The sequence below is a fragment of the Cryptomeria japonica genome, chromosome 5, assembly GCF_030272615.1.
Source record: "Cryptomeria japonica chromosome 5, Sugi_1.0, whole genome shotgun sequence".
In the NCBI taxonomy this organism is placed as follows: domain Eukaryota; kingdom Viridiplantae; phylum Streptophyta; class Pinopsida; order Cupressales; family Cupressaceae; genus Cryptomeria; species Cryptomeria japonica.
Window position 1 is genome coordinate 523,488,486 of NC_081409.1, and position 15,746 is coordinate 523,504,231.

The following is a 15,746-nucleotide window of genomic DNA, read 5'->3' on the forward strand; positions in this document are numbered from 1 at the left end:
ATTTTGTTCTTCTAGTTAGTCAATGGATTTAGTTGCATGTTCAAGTTTTCTATTTGAAGCCTTTTGTTTCCCTATATTTGAGACATAATAAAATTCTTGTGAGTAGGAAATTGATTCAGGAGTTACGTGTGAAGAATTTGGCAAAGTAAATGATGACAATCAAACTCAAATTTTATCTGTCTTGATTAAAGAATTTTATCCTGATAGCATTAAATTAAAGTTCTTTCTCTATTTTTTGGTGATCTTTGGAGCAGAGGTTGCTTTGCATCAACCTGGGATACATTTAACTTGTGTTGTATCTACAAAAATATGTATCCTAGGATGATGCAATGCAACCTCTACTCCACCAATACCAGATAGAAGAGAAAGTACTTTAATTTAAAATCATCATGATAAAATGCTTTCAAGACATATATTAGGTATAAAAGGAAGCCTACCCTGTCATTTGAAGGGGTTTACCTACAATTCAAGTGATCTCTTTATTATAAAATCAATTCAATTCCAAGTGAACATGCAATCAAGCATTCATCAAGAATTGAAGGAGAAATCAAGTTAATAAAGATATTTAATAAAGATATCATCTTTTAAATTAAGAAATGGGCAGGAGATTAAGAATACAAACCTTCCATATTGCACACTTCAAGGTATATTAAAATCAGTTTAAAGTGTATTCATTTAGGGACCTTTCATAAAATATTCTCAACTTACATATCATAAAAGGATCTTAAAATATTCATTGTTTATAATGATCAGAATTTGGTTGTTCCATACACCTTCCTTTACTATTTTAAAAATATCATCGACCAAAATATTGTGCAGCAGTAGTATGGAGTGTATTTCATCTATTTTATGTCTAAATATTTCATCATACCACTTTCTTTTCAAAGATGACTGATCGATTGCGGTGTTTGGGTAATGCATTCCAAATAGATCCAGTTGCATACCATTTATCTGTCTTGATTAAAGACTTTTATCCTGATGGCATTAAATTAAAGTTCTTTCTCTATTTTTTGGTGATATCTGGAGCAGAGGTTGCTTTGCATCGACCTGGGATACATTTAACTTGTGTTGTATCTGCGGAAAAATGTATCCTAGGACGATGCAATGCAACCTCTGGTCCACCAATACCAGATAGAAGAGAAAGTACTTTAATTTAAAGCCATCAGGATAAAATGCTTTCAAGACATATATAAGGTATAAAAGGAAGCCTACCTTGTCATTTGAAGGGGTCTACCTACAATTCAAGTGATCTCTTACTTATAAAATCAATTCAATTCCAAGTGAACAGGCAATCAAGCATTGAAGGAGAATTCAAGTTGGTACAGGTGCATTTGGAAGACAAAAGGACTCAATGAAGCCATTAAAGACTTTTGAAGGTCTTAGGAGTGAAGAGCCAATCAATTATGATGTCTTAAGGGGGCAGCCTTAAACAACACACACTAAGCTTTGACTGCTTGGGTGTGTTGTGGGCCCATTCCTTCCCTTGACATCCCTTCCCGTCTGTTTCCGTTAAAAAGACAATCACCGTTAGCATTTGAATTCAAACAGTGTTCTCGTGTTTGACTACATAGAACAAAGAAAATGGCATAAGAAACTCTCATCTACCTCGTAGCTGTCATAGAATACCTCCCCGAGGAGATATTCTCATGTCCTTTCCTGCTTTATGCTGTCAATGAAATACATAAGCGTCCTCACAATGCAGTCAATGCAACAAATAGATTTCCATTTCGATCAGTTTTATTTGCCAACGTACTCTCTACCTATGCCAAAATGGGAGCTTTGGAACAGAGTATGGGCTTCCATCAAAGTAGAAGGTAAGGGCAATTAATATCATATGCTTACGGTTGGAAATGCTCTGTTTGACATGTTTGGAAAATGTGGAAGTATAGACATGAAAGCGCATGAACTGTTTAGTGAGATGCATCAAAGAAACGCGATCTAATGGAATGCTATGATTGCAGGATATGCACAAGATGTGTTTGAAATGGATTTAGAAACTTCCAACCAAATGTGATTAGTGAGTATAGATGTTGTAGTACAACTGCCCAGGTACACATGCATGCAAAATATGTAAGCTTAGATAAGGCACATGAACTATTTGACATAATGCCTCAAAGATCACCCAATATCCAATGACGGTTGGGAGAAAGAAAACATCAATTTTTTGATAATCTTAAATATTTTTTTATTCATCACTATAAATCTATTATGAATTTACTCTCAATATTGTAAAAAATTATTCTATTATGAATGCAATATTTAGGGATGTAATATTTATATATTTTTTTAATTAGGAAAAGGTCCTAATAGAATCCCCAACTAATTAATCTAGAGAAAGATACCACTAAAGAAAGAAATCCAATCCTCACCACTATGGTCTTGAAGGCTTTTAAGACACTTGGATTCCTATTTTGGCCCGCTTTTCCTTGACCCTATGTTAAGATAGTAAACTAGTTTGAGAGAATCTATTGGGTGGGAAATTGTGTATGGTTGCAATTATTTTCATGCATGGAAAGTGATTTAAAGTTTGGACCAATAGAGGATAAGTATTTCTTGAACCTTCAAGGACATGTGTAGAGCATCGCATGGACGTTTCTCCATTATTGAACTCTTTGAATATGTAAGTAAATTATTTTTGGTTGATGACACAGTAAGTGTGGTATTTGTCTTTTCGATATGTTGTGGATAATATTAATCAAATATGGAATTTTTTTGATGCTATATACACTATGTTTTGGATTGAATTTAGGTAAGCGAAGAGGTAATGGAAGAATAAAAGAGGTACACAAAGGAAGAAGAGTGAAATAGGTGGTTTGGGATGGAGGTTACAAGTATATATGATAATTCGTATGGATAATTTGTTGTCTATAAAGAGGCAAATAAGCTATCACAACTTCAACATGAATGAATGCCTCATCTATAGAAGCAAAAGGTACCTCTAATGGTTTCAAAATTTGTCAAAATAGTTATGATATACCAAATAATCAAGTGGAATATCCTTTAGGTAACTAATATCATCTTCAAACTATTTATTTTGATTTTCATCATATCCTTTCCATGTGCATTTCCCTTGGTTTTAGTCCCATTTTTTCTTTATTTTATTCAAAACAAAATTTATAGATGCCTCTACTTGTCTCACCACTCATTAATTGTTTGGGATTTTCATTCCATTCACCAAGGTTGGCATCTATTCTAAGACTTTGTGTCATGGCCAAGCTAAATGATTTGCCTCTAGTTTCTCTCCAATCTAGTCACCTAGTAGCATGTGAAATCTATCTCTTCCATTATTATTCTCTCCATCTTGTTAATGACCATTTCATTAATGAATCCTTCCTCATAATTTTGGTTAAGTGAGACAATGTTAGCTCAAGGAATCTTTTCAATCCTCTTTCAAGATCCTTTCCCAAGTAATAATCTTGCATATTGGAAAATAAATTACGCTTCTATTTTTCCAAGCTACTCTTCCTTATAATGTTTAGATTTATTATAAAATGCTCATTGTGACTCATGTTTACTACTCTTCCTATTAGTCTCATTCCAATATCTCCTACAAAAATATGGAATGATTACATTTATATTTTATTTGTGTCTCCTAAATATCCACAAAATTTGGAACAATAATATAATTTTTTAATAATATTTAATTGTTAAAGAAAGGATTAAAATGGAAATAAACACTCTAAATAAATTAATCAGGGTTAAAGGGATAAACTAGGATCAATTCATGAAGGCAAGATCTGTTATCTCAAAATTAATAGATTCATGCAAGAAAAGAAATATTAAATCTAGAGATAAAATTCTTGAAAAATTTAGCTAGCTAAAAGCGAAGAATGTTGTCAAGCTCTCATTTTCGCACAGACTGGCAAAGGTTGTAGAGGAGAAATCACTATTGAACTTATCCCTGTCTCATATAACCCTTTGTTGGCTAGGCCCCACAATAATTAGAAGATCCTAATTACTACTGTCCTAAACCTTGCATTGACCGTCACAATTTCACAGTGAATTGAGTTAATTAGTCCATTAGCGAGATTGGGAAAGAGTTTGGTATTGAGTTAGGTGTTGGTGGAAGGTTTAAGGAGGTACACTATCATCATAATTAATGTTAGAGAGTGTTGTGTGAAGAAGAATGGCCATGAAAGGAGTGACTGTCCTAAGTGCTTGAGACTGTCAAAAAAAGTGAGTGTTGCAGTAGTGAATCTTCCTTTGACCTTTGTGTGTTTGGGAGGGTAAAGACCCATGGTGGTATATGTTGAGTGGTTGGGAGGGTAAAGACCCACATATCAACTATCTACTTTGACATCCTAACATGGTGTCCACCTACTCTAAAACCTTGTGGGCCTTCTCTGTCTAATACTAACATATACATAACATGTGCCTCTCATATAACCCTATGTTGGCTAGGCCCCACCATAATTAGAAGATCCTAATTACTAAAAACACTAGATTCTCCCCTAAAAGGTTGTTGAGTCATAGAAGGCCTAGCTTGATAGCCCTATAGTCTCTCATACCTAAAATATCCTTGTGTCTATGATGGTCAAATGTGACTACCCTATGGCCCCTACTATGCTCTAGTAGACCTATGTCCCTAATATTGATACTATTGGGTTTTTCTTTGTAAATCATATAGTAAGTCTAAATTATCCTTTAAAGGATGGGGAGGCCTATGGACACTTTAGTCCCTTAATCAAGGTTACAAACTTCTCTCATGCCTCTTGTGTCGTCCCATGTACCTCCTTTTCCATAAGAGACTTTGTCATAGCAACCCTAAAGTCATTTGGATTGGCCATGTGTAGGAAAACTAAAATTTTGGGCTTTCCACCCCTAATGAAATAATTGACAAGTAACTTGTCTTGAATGTAATCTACAAACTACAAGAACTCCAAAAACTAACTCTCATGTTGAGCCACTATGAAACCTTATTATGTAAATTGTGAAACTCATCTATGCATCTCTGTCAAAAATATTTTGAAATAGAACACACTTTGAAGCACTCCAAAATGGTATCTGGAGAGGGTTTCCAATGTGAGTTGGTGCATTTTATCCTCCTAGTACCACAAGGTGGAAGCAAGTCCTCTCAAAAATTGCATTGAAAATTATGCCTTTAGGTTGCTCACATATAGATGCAACCCAAAGCATAAGTCCGAGCTAATTAGTAAACAAGACTTATCCTCAACCCCATTTGTGGATCTTAAAAATGTAGAGGATTGGAGATGAAGCAACTCTCGAATATGATCCTTTGGCTCATGATATGTGCTTGCTATAGTCTATACCTCTTGTATTTATGCATGATGAGGCTAGGTAATGTGTATTGATCAATATTCTATCTCCTCTATATGTATTTCCCAAATTCAAGGCAAACTCCTAATAAGCTCCCAAGATGCAAGTATATGCTCCTCTACTACAAGTGGATCCTCATGGCTTGTAAGATTTGAGGTCCATACTCGGGCTACTCAACTTGGTGAAAACTCTCAAAGTGATATGACCCTTCCTTCCATTTCCTACACCCTATTTTCTAACCCACACCTCATAACCTTTACCTCACTTCCTATCATTATTACCTTCCATCTACCTTTCATATCCCCTATCTTAACCTCCTCCACTTTCCTACATCATATCCTACCCCTTAACCTCATACACACTTACTTTTACTTCACCTACCTAACCCCATTCCATCCTTCACATCCTTTTATCTCCCCCCATTCACTTTCCTACCTTCCAAACCCCTAACATATCCTAACTTACTCTTTTACCATTACATCCTTCATCACTTACCTCCCTATCTTATCCTAACCCACACCTCATAACCTTATACCTCTCAGCTTCCATTTTATACCACCTTCCTAATGGTACACTTATGCTCCCCTCCAAAACACCGAGAAAAAATAGCACTCGATCACTACACATTGCTCTCACGGTTCTGCAGTAGGGATTTTCTGTCACTACCATATATACCAGCATCCATAATTAGGATATATTTTACATAATGGCACTCAATCAAGCAGATTTAGGTCATCCATCCCCTTAATTAGGATATATTTTAAATATGGAAAGTAGTGTTAATATGTTTCAGGGTAACTATATTGTTCATTATTTAAAATGCAGTGTTTAAATAATACATGATTGTAGGATTGTTCAACGATTTAGGTCTTGTAAGAAATTCTTCTTTTAAATCGATCATATCATATTACAAAAACCTCTCACCATCACTGCTATTGCCAATTAATCTGATAAATATATAATAAAATTTGAATCTAAATATTTGAATATGTATAACAATGAATTTGTTGATTATACCCTACCTTTTTCCTATAGCGATTAAACCATTCCTACATCCTACAACGATTAAACCCATGGGGAACTATGTCCACCTCCCTCCTTCATGTTCATCGGGGGACGGCCCCTACCTGCATGTTCCCTATTGTGATCCCCATTGTGATCCCCTAATATGCCCTGAGACAATGCGAACTAAGATACCTTGGGAGGGCCTTTAGGTAGGCACTCATTCACTCAACCGGGAAGGGACGCTTACGCGAATAGTTGTGGTTGAAGCTAGTGAAGATGGATAGAGATTCGATAGTGTGGTATATATGTTTGCAAAATGTGGAAGCATCCGCAAAGCGGGTAAGCTGTTTGACAGAATGCCTCAAAGAGATGTCATTTCGTGGAACACAATGATGAGAATGGTGAATACTCAATGCTAAAGGAAAAGAACCATAAAATTCATTTATCTACTTGATATTGGAGCACAAGTCTTAGGATAAAAACCTATCAAGAGCCTAGAATTGAGGGTTAATCATTGTGCCAAATCACTTGGAGTTGTGATCCAAGCTTCCTCTATTTTGAATTGTTTTGATATTAGGGCCTTGCTCTTAGCCTCGTCAAAATACTTGATCCCAAATAGACTCATTCACCTCTAAACCAAAAACCCAATAACACTTCCAACATCATTGAATATTTAATAAACTTTTCAAAAGATCTTTTTGTTATTTATGGGAATTTTTAAACAATTACATAATTCTCATATAGACTGGAATAGAACAATAAACATATGTAAAAGATTTGTCCATAGCAACATCTACTACTGAAAGTTTGCACCATTACACGCACCTGCAAATTCATATTTTAACATAAACACGATACAAGACAATAATAATTTGAAATAAATGTCCACCACACATCCGATCTCCTTCAAGATAAGCATTAAAATATGAAGTACACAACCTATCTTCCCTACAATGAGGAAAATACAAATTATCTAACACTAGAAGACGCAATCAACTTCACTCCAATGGCTTCCTGAAAACCAAAGCAGGATCTATCTAGCCATAGTTGGAAATTTTTCATACCATTTAAAATAATGTCTCCCATTACCAGCGACTGATTGATCAATGTCGGCTAGTGTCCACCTCCACTTCCACCGAATCATACTCCATCGCCACTTCAGCCTGACATGGTAGTGACGTTAGATATACAACATAGAGGAAGCTCTTATTGCGGGTGAACTTCTTCCTCCATCCGTAGCTTTTTTTGCGGGTGAACTTCTTCCTCCGTCCGTAGCTCTTATTGCTATTGACAGAGGCCCGGGTGTCACCGTTTACACAGCCCATTTTGGGCTCCCTTGCGGTTGTCCTCACTGGTTATGTGCCAACCCTTGGCACTTTGTGCCTGTGGCACTTCGTGCCCCGTTCCCTGCTGCGGCCGTGTTTGTCACACCAATGATCTTCCCCGCCACGATTAAACCCACAGGTTCGCTACAGAGGGCGCGAGACGAATGAGAGGCGGGATTTTGTAAAGAGGCGGGATTTATGAAATGACTTGGTTTTTTCTTTTTTTTTTAAGTAATGCACGCGGTCGTCGGAATTTCGACGAACGCGGGCACTTTTTCTAAAAAAACCCAAATGTCATTGCCAATTCCTTCTCCATCGAAACCAAATGTTGCATTATCGTCGAAATTCCGACGAAATCGGGCATTTTTTCAAAAAAATATCAAGTTTGATCACAATATACCTTGTCTGTCGGAAACCTCCGTCGGAATTTTAGGCTAAATGTATTAGTGTGATATTTTGATGCATGTTATCTTTATGATTATGTTTCAATATTTTATATCTTTGAGATCAGCAATACATAGTTTGTGTTTATCAGTAAAACTTTTTTTCAAGAAAAGTTTTGAAGTACTGATTCACCCCTCCCCTCTCAGTACATTAGCTTTCCAAGTAGGACCTAACAATACAAAGAGAACCCTATGGGGGACACTGCCATGCATCAAGGCTTAATGGTCCTTATTTATGATCATCTCAAGGCCAATCAAATAGCCCGCTCGCATCCCTCTATTGAGTCTGAGGAGGAGGGGTCTGACTCTGTCTTTTCAGTGGATGAGGGTTCCGACAGTGACCCAACAAGTGATTCTAAGGAGAGTTTGGATGTTTCGGATTTTGAAATTGGTAAGAAGAGGAAATATATGAAAACAAGACCTTCTTCCTCAAAGGGTAAAAAACCTAAAGGTAAAATCCTCCATATTAGCTCCTCCTCAGAGGAGGAGATATTTGAAGACTCGGAGAAGGAGAAACCCCAGGGTTCTCTGAAAAAGAAAACTAAAGTCCACACACAGACTAGAAAAAAGCATAAGAGGAAGGAGGAGAATGTGAAGGAGCTGGAGGCTTATAAGCAGGAAAGGACTTTGGAAGCTAAACAGAACCTGGAGTAGGTGACCACTGGAGAGGCTCTTAGGGTTGACAACACAGCTACTATTGGCGACACTCCAAAAAAGGAACAGGACAACCCCAGTAAGATTTATCTTCCCCCAAACCCTCCTCCTGAGGGTATGCAAGGTTTTATGGACACCATGGAGTGGCTAATAACTGGTTACAAGAAAGTTGTGGATGACAACAAAAAGCTCAACCACAAAATTCAGATTCTGGAAACTATCAACATTGGGGAAGGGAAGACTATGGTTGATTACATTGAGGACCTGAAAAATACCATTGCAAAAGTTGAAAATATAAGAGACTCCTTCAACCCCATATTTGAGAAAATAGAGAAAGACCTGCTGGAGAGGAAAACTCTTTCTGACGCTATGGATCAAACTATTTCGGGCACTGCAAGTAAAGTCAACAAAATTGAGAATTGCCTCAAGAGCATTGCAGAACAAATTTTAAGCATCTTAAAGATTTCTGCTAGCAATACTAAAACTCTCATCAGCAAATTGGACGAGGAGAAGGAGACCCTGGATATTGACCCTGACATTGAAGGCACAGGAGACACTCAAGGACCCAGAACTAAAACTAGAGGCAAAAAGAAAGAAAAGAAACCTAACAAGGACCTGGATGATCTCAAAGCTATTGGGACCACCTATGACCAGTTGGTGAAAAAGGTGAAGGACCTTCTGAAGACTATAGCTGTGTAGTGCCTTCCTAGTTTCTTTGTTGTTTCTATCTTTTACTGTCTTTTTGGTATGCTGGCTTTTTTGCCAGTCGTTTTGTAAGCGGTTTATATGCTCTGGACTTTTTGTTGTCTATCTTTATTTCCTATGTTAAAGGTTTCGGGTCCTGAAAACTTGCTTTTCTTAATTAATCAGAACAAAGAGGGAATTAAGTCTAATTGTCAAGATGAGACCAATTAGAATGATTTGAAAATGATAAAATGTCAATCATAATGATTTAAGACCAAGTGCGAATGAACAAGACTAATTAGGGTTGGATTTGAAATGAATTAAAACTAGAGGAATGACACAATGTCAACATATGATGAAGATCAAATGCGACATAGAAGACATGTTAAAAATTAAGGTTTTGTGACACAGACATAAACCAATTTTTAGTGTCTACAATGGTTTCAAGCTTAAATAGAGTCCCCTTCCTTGTCTCTCTTGCTACCGCCAAATTTTCCTCTTACTAATCTAGAACCATGTTTGTCAAATGTTATATGCGGTCCATTATCATTCAGCATAGAAACTAAAATTAAATTTATTTCTATACTTGGAACATGCAAAACACTTGGAAGAGACTTTATTCTCCCATCATTGAAACACAACTGAATCTTACCCCTTCCAACAATAGGATATGAAGAATTATCATTGAGGCAAATTTTTTATCCATCATACTTCTCATATGGAAAACGAATCCTTATGAGCAATCATATGATATGAGCATCTAGAATCAATTAACCAATGTTGTTTAGTCATAACATATAGAGAAAAAAAAAAAGAATCATCACCCGAGTTTAAGCATTTATTTGTAGAGGAATAAAAAAAATTCTTTGGATTCTTACATTCCTTCTTAACACGTCCTTTGTTTCTACAGTTCAAACACTTCACTTTGTTATTTTATCAGAAGATTTAGATTTTCCCTTGGACTTGTCTTTAGGCCCATTCTTATCTCCTTTAGACCCTCTTTCTTTTGAATATTCTGGATAACTAAGAGGGGGTGGGGGTGAATTAGTTGTATATTAAAAATATATTCCTTTCTCCATAGAAATAGATTCGGTACAAATTAAACTCAGAACACTTAACCATGAATATATAAAAACCATGAAATAACAAGCACATGGACCACCAGATGTTATGTGGAGAACCCATGAAAAGAAAAACTACATAAAATTTTAGTTCTCAATATAAAAACACCTATTAGGTTGACACTCGTTAAGGTGATTTTTACAAAATGACTCATTGCCAAAATTTCTCAATGCAGGTGGTCTCACTGCCTAGCTGTTACCTATTTTCCACCTTTAGGGCTGGAAGCTGAAAATAGCCTTGTGATTTATTAAAATGTCTCTTGAGTTCCAAAGAAGGAAAAGCTAGAATATTAAATCAAATGATAAAAAAAATTTGGATTCCTCCTTTTTGTGGTGAAGACTATTCTTTAATTCAAAGTTAAAAGGAAGGCTATATTGTTACGACAAGTCAAGCTCGAGTTTATTCTTCAAAATCTAAGATAAAGGATCTAAATGATTTCTGTTATTATACTTGTCAAGTCTACCTTAGATATAAGTGGTTTTGTTAAGTAAAACTTTGAGGGGGAAATCAAATCAATGTAAGCTCTTCTCAACTCCCAAAGGATAGTTTAAGCTCACGGCAATAGTGTGAAGGTTTGGATTGTAAGAAAAAGTTATCTGCATATTCAAAGAAAGCAAATAACCCTAGTTCCATGTCCATATTCATGCATAGCCGCCATGTTCTCTCAAATCTTCAAAACGTAGTTCAAGGAGCAGATATTCACAAAAGAAAGGCATTTATTCACGGTTCCCTTAAAGAACAATTATCAATCATGAAACATCAGAAGAGAAATGGTTAATAGCAGTTCTAGAAGAGCAGGAGGAGTATTGGAGAGATTAAAGCCCATGTGTTCAGCATCATTTAAGGGCATCTTAGTTTCACACTACACGCATAAGGGAGGTTGGTTGCTTATCTTTCTCATATTTGAGAGCATGTTTGAGAACTTTCCCATGCATAATAATACCTCGCTAAATATAAGGTTACATGGATCTTGTGTTAAGTATTTTCTCTTCATTTGCAAAGTTAAATCAAAGACAATGCAGAGAGCGAGTTTAAAAGAAATGCCTTGACCTAGAGACAGTGCATGATCTCACTTATAAAGTCATTATACAAGATTTGAATGCATAATCCATAGGACAACAAACATGAATTGTTATTTTTGAATATCTTCCAATAAAGATTTATGTTAGTTGTATTTATTTGTCAAAATTGTAGAAGGGTTCTTACATGATTTGGGTAAAAGGCTTGTAACGTTAGAGATTAGCAATGACAGTCCAAAGAGACTTATACTTATAGTGAGCCTAGAAAGAACCTTGTAATTAGATATTATAGAGAAAGCCAGAGCAGTCTCAGATTTGATTTTTGATATAGGGGAGCCTCTAAAGGTATAGCCATGAAGATAGCAAAACATTGTCTTTCAAAGATCAAGGAGCCATAAAGAATAGTGTTGGATCAAGGATTGTTGTCATTAGAAAGCTCATTCATGAAATAGTTCAACCAATGAAGTAAGGTCAATCTCCAATATTGGGTGTAGTAACATATGATAGTAAGGTGCAGTACAAGCATGAAGTGAGGAGTATTCTAGACACACAACCAGCAAGGTTGTCTCTAAACACCACATAGATGTGAGCAGAAGAGGTGGAATAGTAGACGTATCTGGTCAGGATAAAACCCTTGTTGACCCTGTATTTCTAGTGTGACTGAATCCTTCTACAGTGATTTGATTTATTAACAGTTTCAAGAGATTTGCATTACTGTCAAAGCCTCATTAGATATACAGGAAAACAATTATCTTTTACAATTATTTGTTAAGGAGCAGATCTTAAGATCTCACAACTATGTTACAATGTTCAATGAAACCCATTCAAGGAGAAAGTACAGTATAAAAAAAGCCAAAAGAAAAGAAGATTGGCACTTGAATAGCAGAGGTTCTCTTGCTGCTCCAAGGTCCACAGGGCACATATTATGCACAACCCATAGAAAGATAGTCAAAGTTATTAGAATGTCATAACTTTAATGTCAAATAGGGAAACCAAAACATGCCAATCAAGGGCATGACAAGGGAAGAATAGCAAAAGTTCAGTTTTAGGATCATAATAGTCATTGGCCTTTCAAAAGGTTATGATCACTAGTACCTTTGAGCAGTCACCTCCAATGTCATAACTTTAATGTCAAATAGGGAAACCAAAACATGCCAATCAAGGGCATGACAAGGGAAGAATACCAAAAGTTCAGTTTTAGGATCATAATAGTCATTGGCCTTTCAAAAGGTTATGATCACTAGTACCTTTAAGCAGTCACCTCCAAAGGGATTGAGAAGAAACAAACTTGCAGCTTTAAACACAGCAATTAGGTCCCTATATGTGTGAACTGTGAACAAACTCAAAATCAATGTGCAGTCCCATGCAAATGAACAGAGAGAACACTGTCTTTTTTAAGACTAGTAAGATGCAGTCATTAGTACACAAATCTCAGTCATTCATAGTATACACAGGCACAATCCACATATAATTAATGAATCAAAAAGAGTGCAGTCATGAAGAGTTTTGTAGACATGTCATAATAATAGTCCAATTCTCGGGCAAAGAATATGAAAATGAGATCATGCTACACACAAATTATTAGAAAAGATCTTCATGATAGATACCTATGACAGTTCTTGTGACAGTCATCTTCATCAAACAATGGGTTCAAGATATAGTGGCAAGGTTGACAATATTGAGTGGAGATATGATATTGTTGCAACCTATAGAAAACAGGGCATGATTGTGAAAGGTTCCAAAGATTATAATAAGATGAATGCACGTAAATGATAGTAAAGAGGCTTTACTATTAAGTGGCCAAACATGAGAAGAAACAATCCTTATAGATATGTTATAGACCTTTGACAATGAATAGAAAGCTAATTTGAAAGAGATGGGGCATCCATTGGAGGAATAAAGAATAGTAGATAAGAGTAGCATGTAAGCCATAAAACTCAGAGATCAGAGTTTGCAGCCTATATGGAACCTGAGACACTCATCATTGAACATTTAACAGTCCATGCAATGAAAGGAAGGGTATGGGAAATCATCATAGTAATAGGGCCTTTGACAAATCAAACACAACTCGAGAGTAAGGAGGACAATCAATCCATATAGTGAGTTGGGTCATACACAATGATGACCTACAAAGCAGTATACAAAGCATGATCTATAGAAGGGCAAATGACTGTGTGACTATACAATAGGATGTAACTATAAAGAGTAGGGAAAATCGTTGGTGCTTTTATAAGGAAAGAGTTAGGGAAGTACTAAAGGTTATGCACAAGGAGACCAAATTAGACCAAATCAATAACCTTGTTGCCTATTTTTGACTTGAAGTAAAAATGACTCTAATTTATCAAAATAAGCCTATAGTTTTAAGGAAGATATTATTTGCAAGACTTAGATGGGTTCTTAGTGAATATTTCTAAGTGCATGAGTAAAGGTATCATATCTTCTCCTTAAAGCCCCAATTAAACCTTTTCCAAGTAAAATAAGTCTACTGTTCAAATCCCTTTGCGCATGAAGAGGGAAATAAAAGAAATTCAAAGTGAGAGTCAACTGTCGTAAAAAGCTTTTCTCCGTGTACAACAAGATAGACGTATTTATTTAACTATTGGAGAAAGTTAATTATCCAAAGCTTTAGATCCCACATAGGCACTTAGGATTTTCTTTGGTTATCATTTTTATTTTTCCCCTTAGTTGTTTCTCTTACCCACAAACATGGAGTTTTCTGCAGAACAAGATGCATGAATGCTCATTCACCGCCAAAACAATAGACTTAAGAAGCAGATATCTAGAGTCTATATGCAGGAGCAGCAGTTCAAAGGGGTTTCAATGTGGGATAAGCCTTCAAATTCTACCTCAGAGCCATGCAAAATCACATGCAAGGACCCATGTGTGAAGAGGGCAAAGCCTCAAGAGAAGTATTCAACAAAAATCTGCTTGAGGTAGGGTTTTTAACTCAAAGAAAAGGGTGTTTCACCTACAAAGTTATCACATTTTGAAAGAGATTATATTTCAATGTTTTGGCATTCACACTCTTTTCTATAAGTACCACGTTCATTTTCAAACAATACATCTCAGATTATAAAGAGATTAGATTGAAATCATTGAAGAGCATCGTGTCTCATTGGCTTTAAAGTGAAGAAAATGGTGAAAAGAAAAGCAATGACAATAATCATACAATCTCAAAGCTTTAGGTTCATCACCATTGCTAGGTCATGATATAGTAGTCTCAGACCTTCTGAGATGGCAGTAAGGACAAACACCTTAGCAAACACCAAAATCCACAGTCCAGATGGGCACACATAAAGCATTCTGAGGATATCAATGAACTGTGATCCAAGTTTCAAAGTCACAGATTAAGCTAATAAAGGAAATTTCGTAGTAGAAAAAGATAGTGATAGTGAACTTGATACATTAAGCTTCATCATAACTGTGGACTCTAAACCCTAGGGCAGTTGTTCATGACTGTAACATGCTCATTCATCATAGATATAAAGGGAAAAGCGCTATGTCAAAGCAGCTCTCACAAAATCCTTCAAAATAGTCTAAGGCATCTTGTGAATAGTGCTTTTGACATAGATTGAGATATCAATCCATAACAATGATACATTCAGTCAATCAAAAATAGTGACCTCAAGAGCAGCACCAAAGACATCAAAAAGATCAATGGGCTATGTTGAAAGCATACACAGTTAGAGACAATAACAGTGAAAAGAGTGTGACAACACAATGACCTAGAATGCGGTCTCAAATCAGAGCAAACAATACAAATCAAGGTATGAGGACAGCAGACCTTGGGCCAAATCATAGTTGCAGTCAATGGAAAAGAATTTCAGAGGTAAGAATGGAAGTATTCAGTGAGATGAAGGCAGTTCTAATTGTTTACAGTTGGAAAACTGGGAATATTTCTTCCAATACAGCCATGTTAAGTGCTTAACATCGTGCCAAAGCTAGGGCAGTGCCTAAGAAGAAAAGACATACAGTCACAGTCAAATTACAGTGAAAATAGTATTGACACAGTGCCTCATTCTTTGGGATAAGAATGCAGTTATATATTCACAAATATTAACAATGAACTCCAGCATGATAGAGACCGATATCATCTAGGAGCAAACACCTTGAAGACGATACAGTACAACCTACTCAAGGAGGGAAAGTCATACAAAATGGAGACCTTTCAATGATCACAGTGGTAAAGATAGTGCAATGATCAAAACAAAGATATT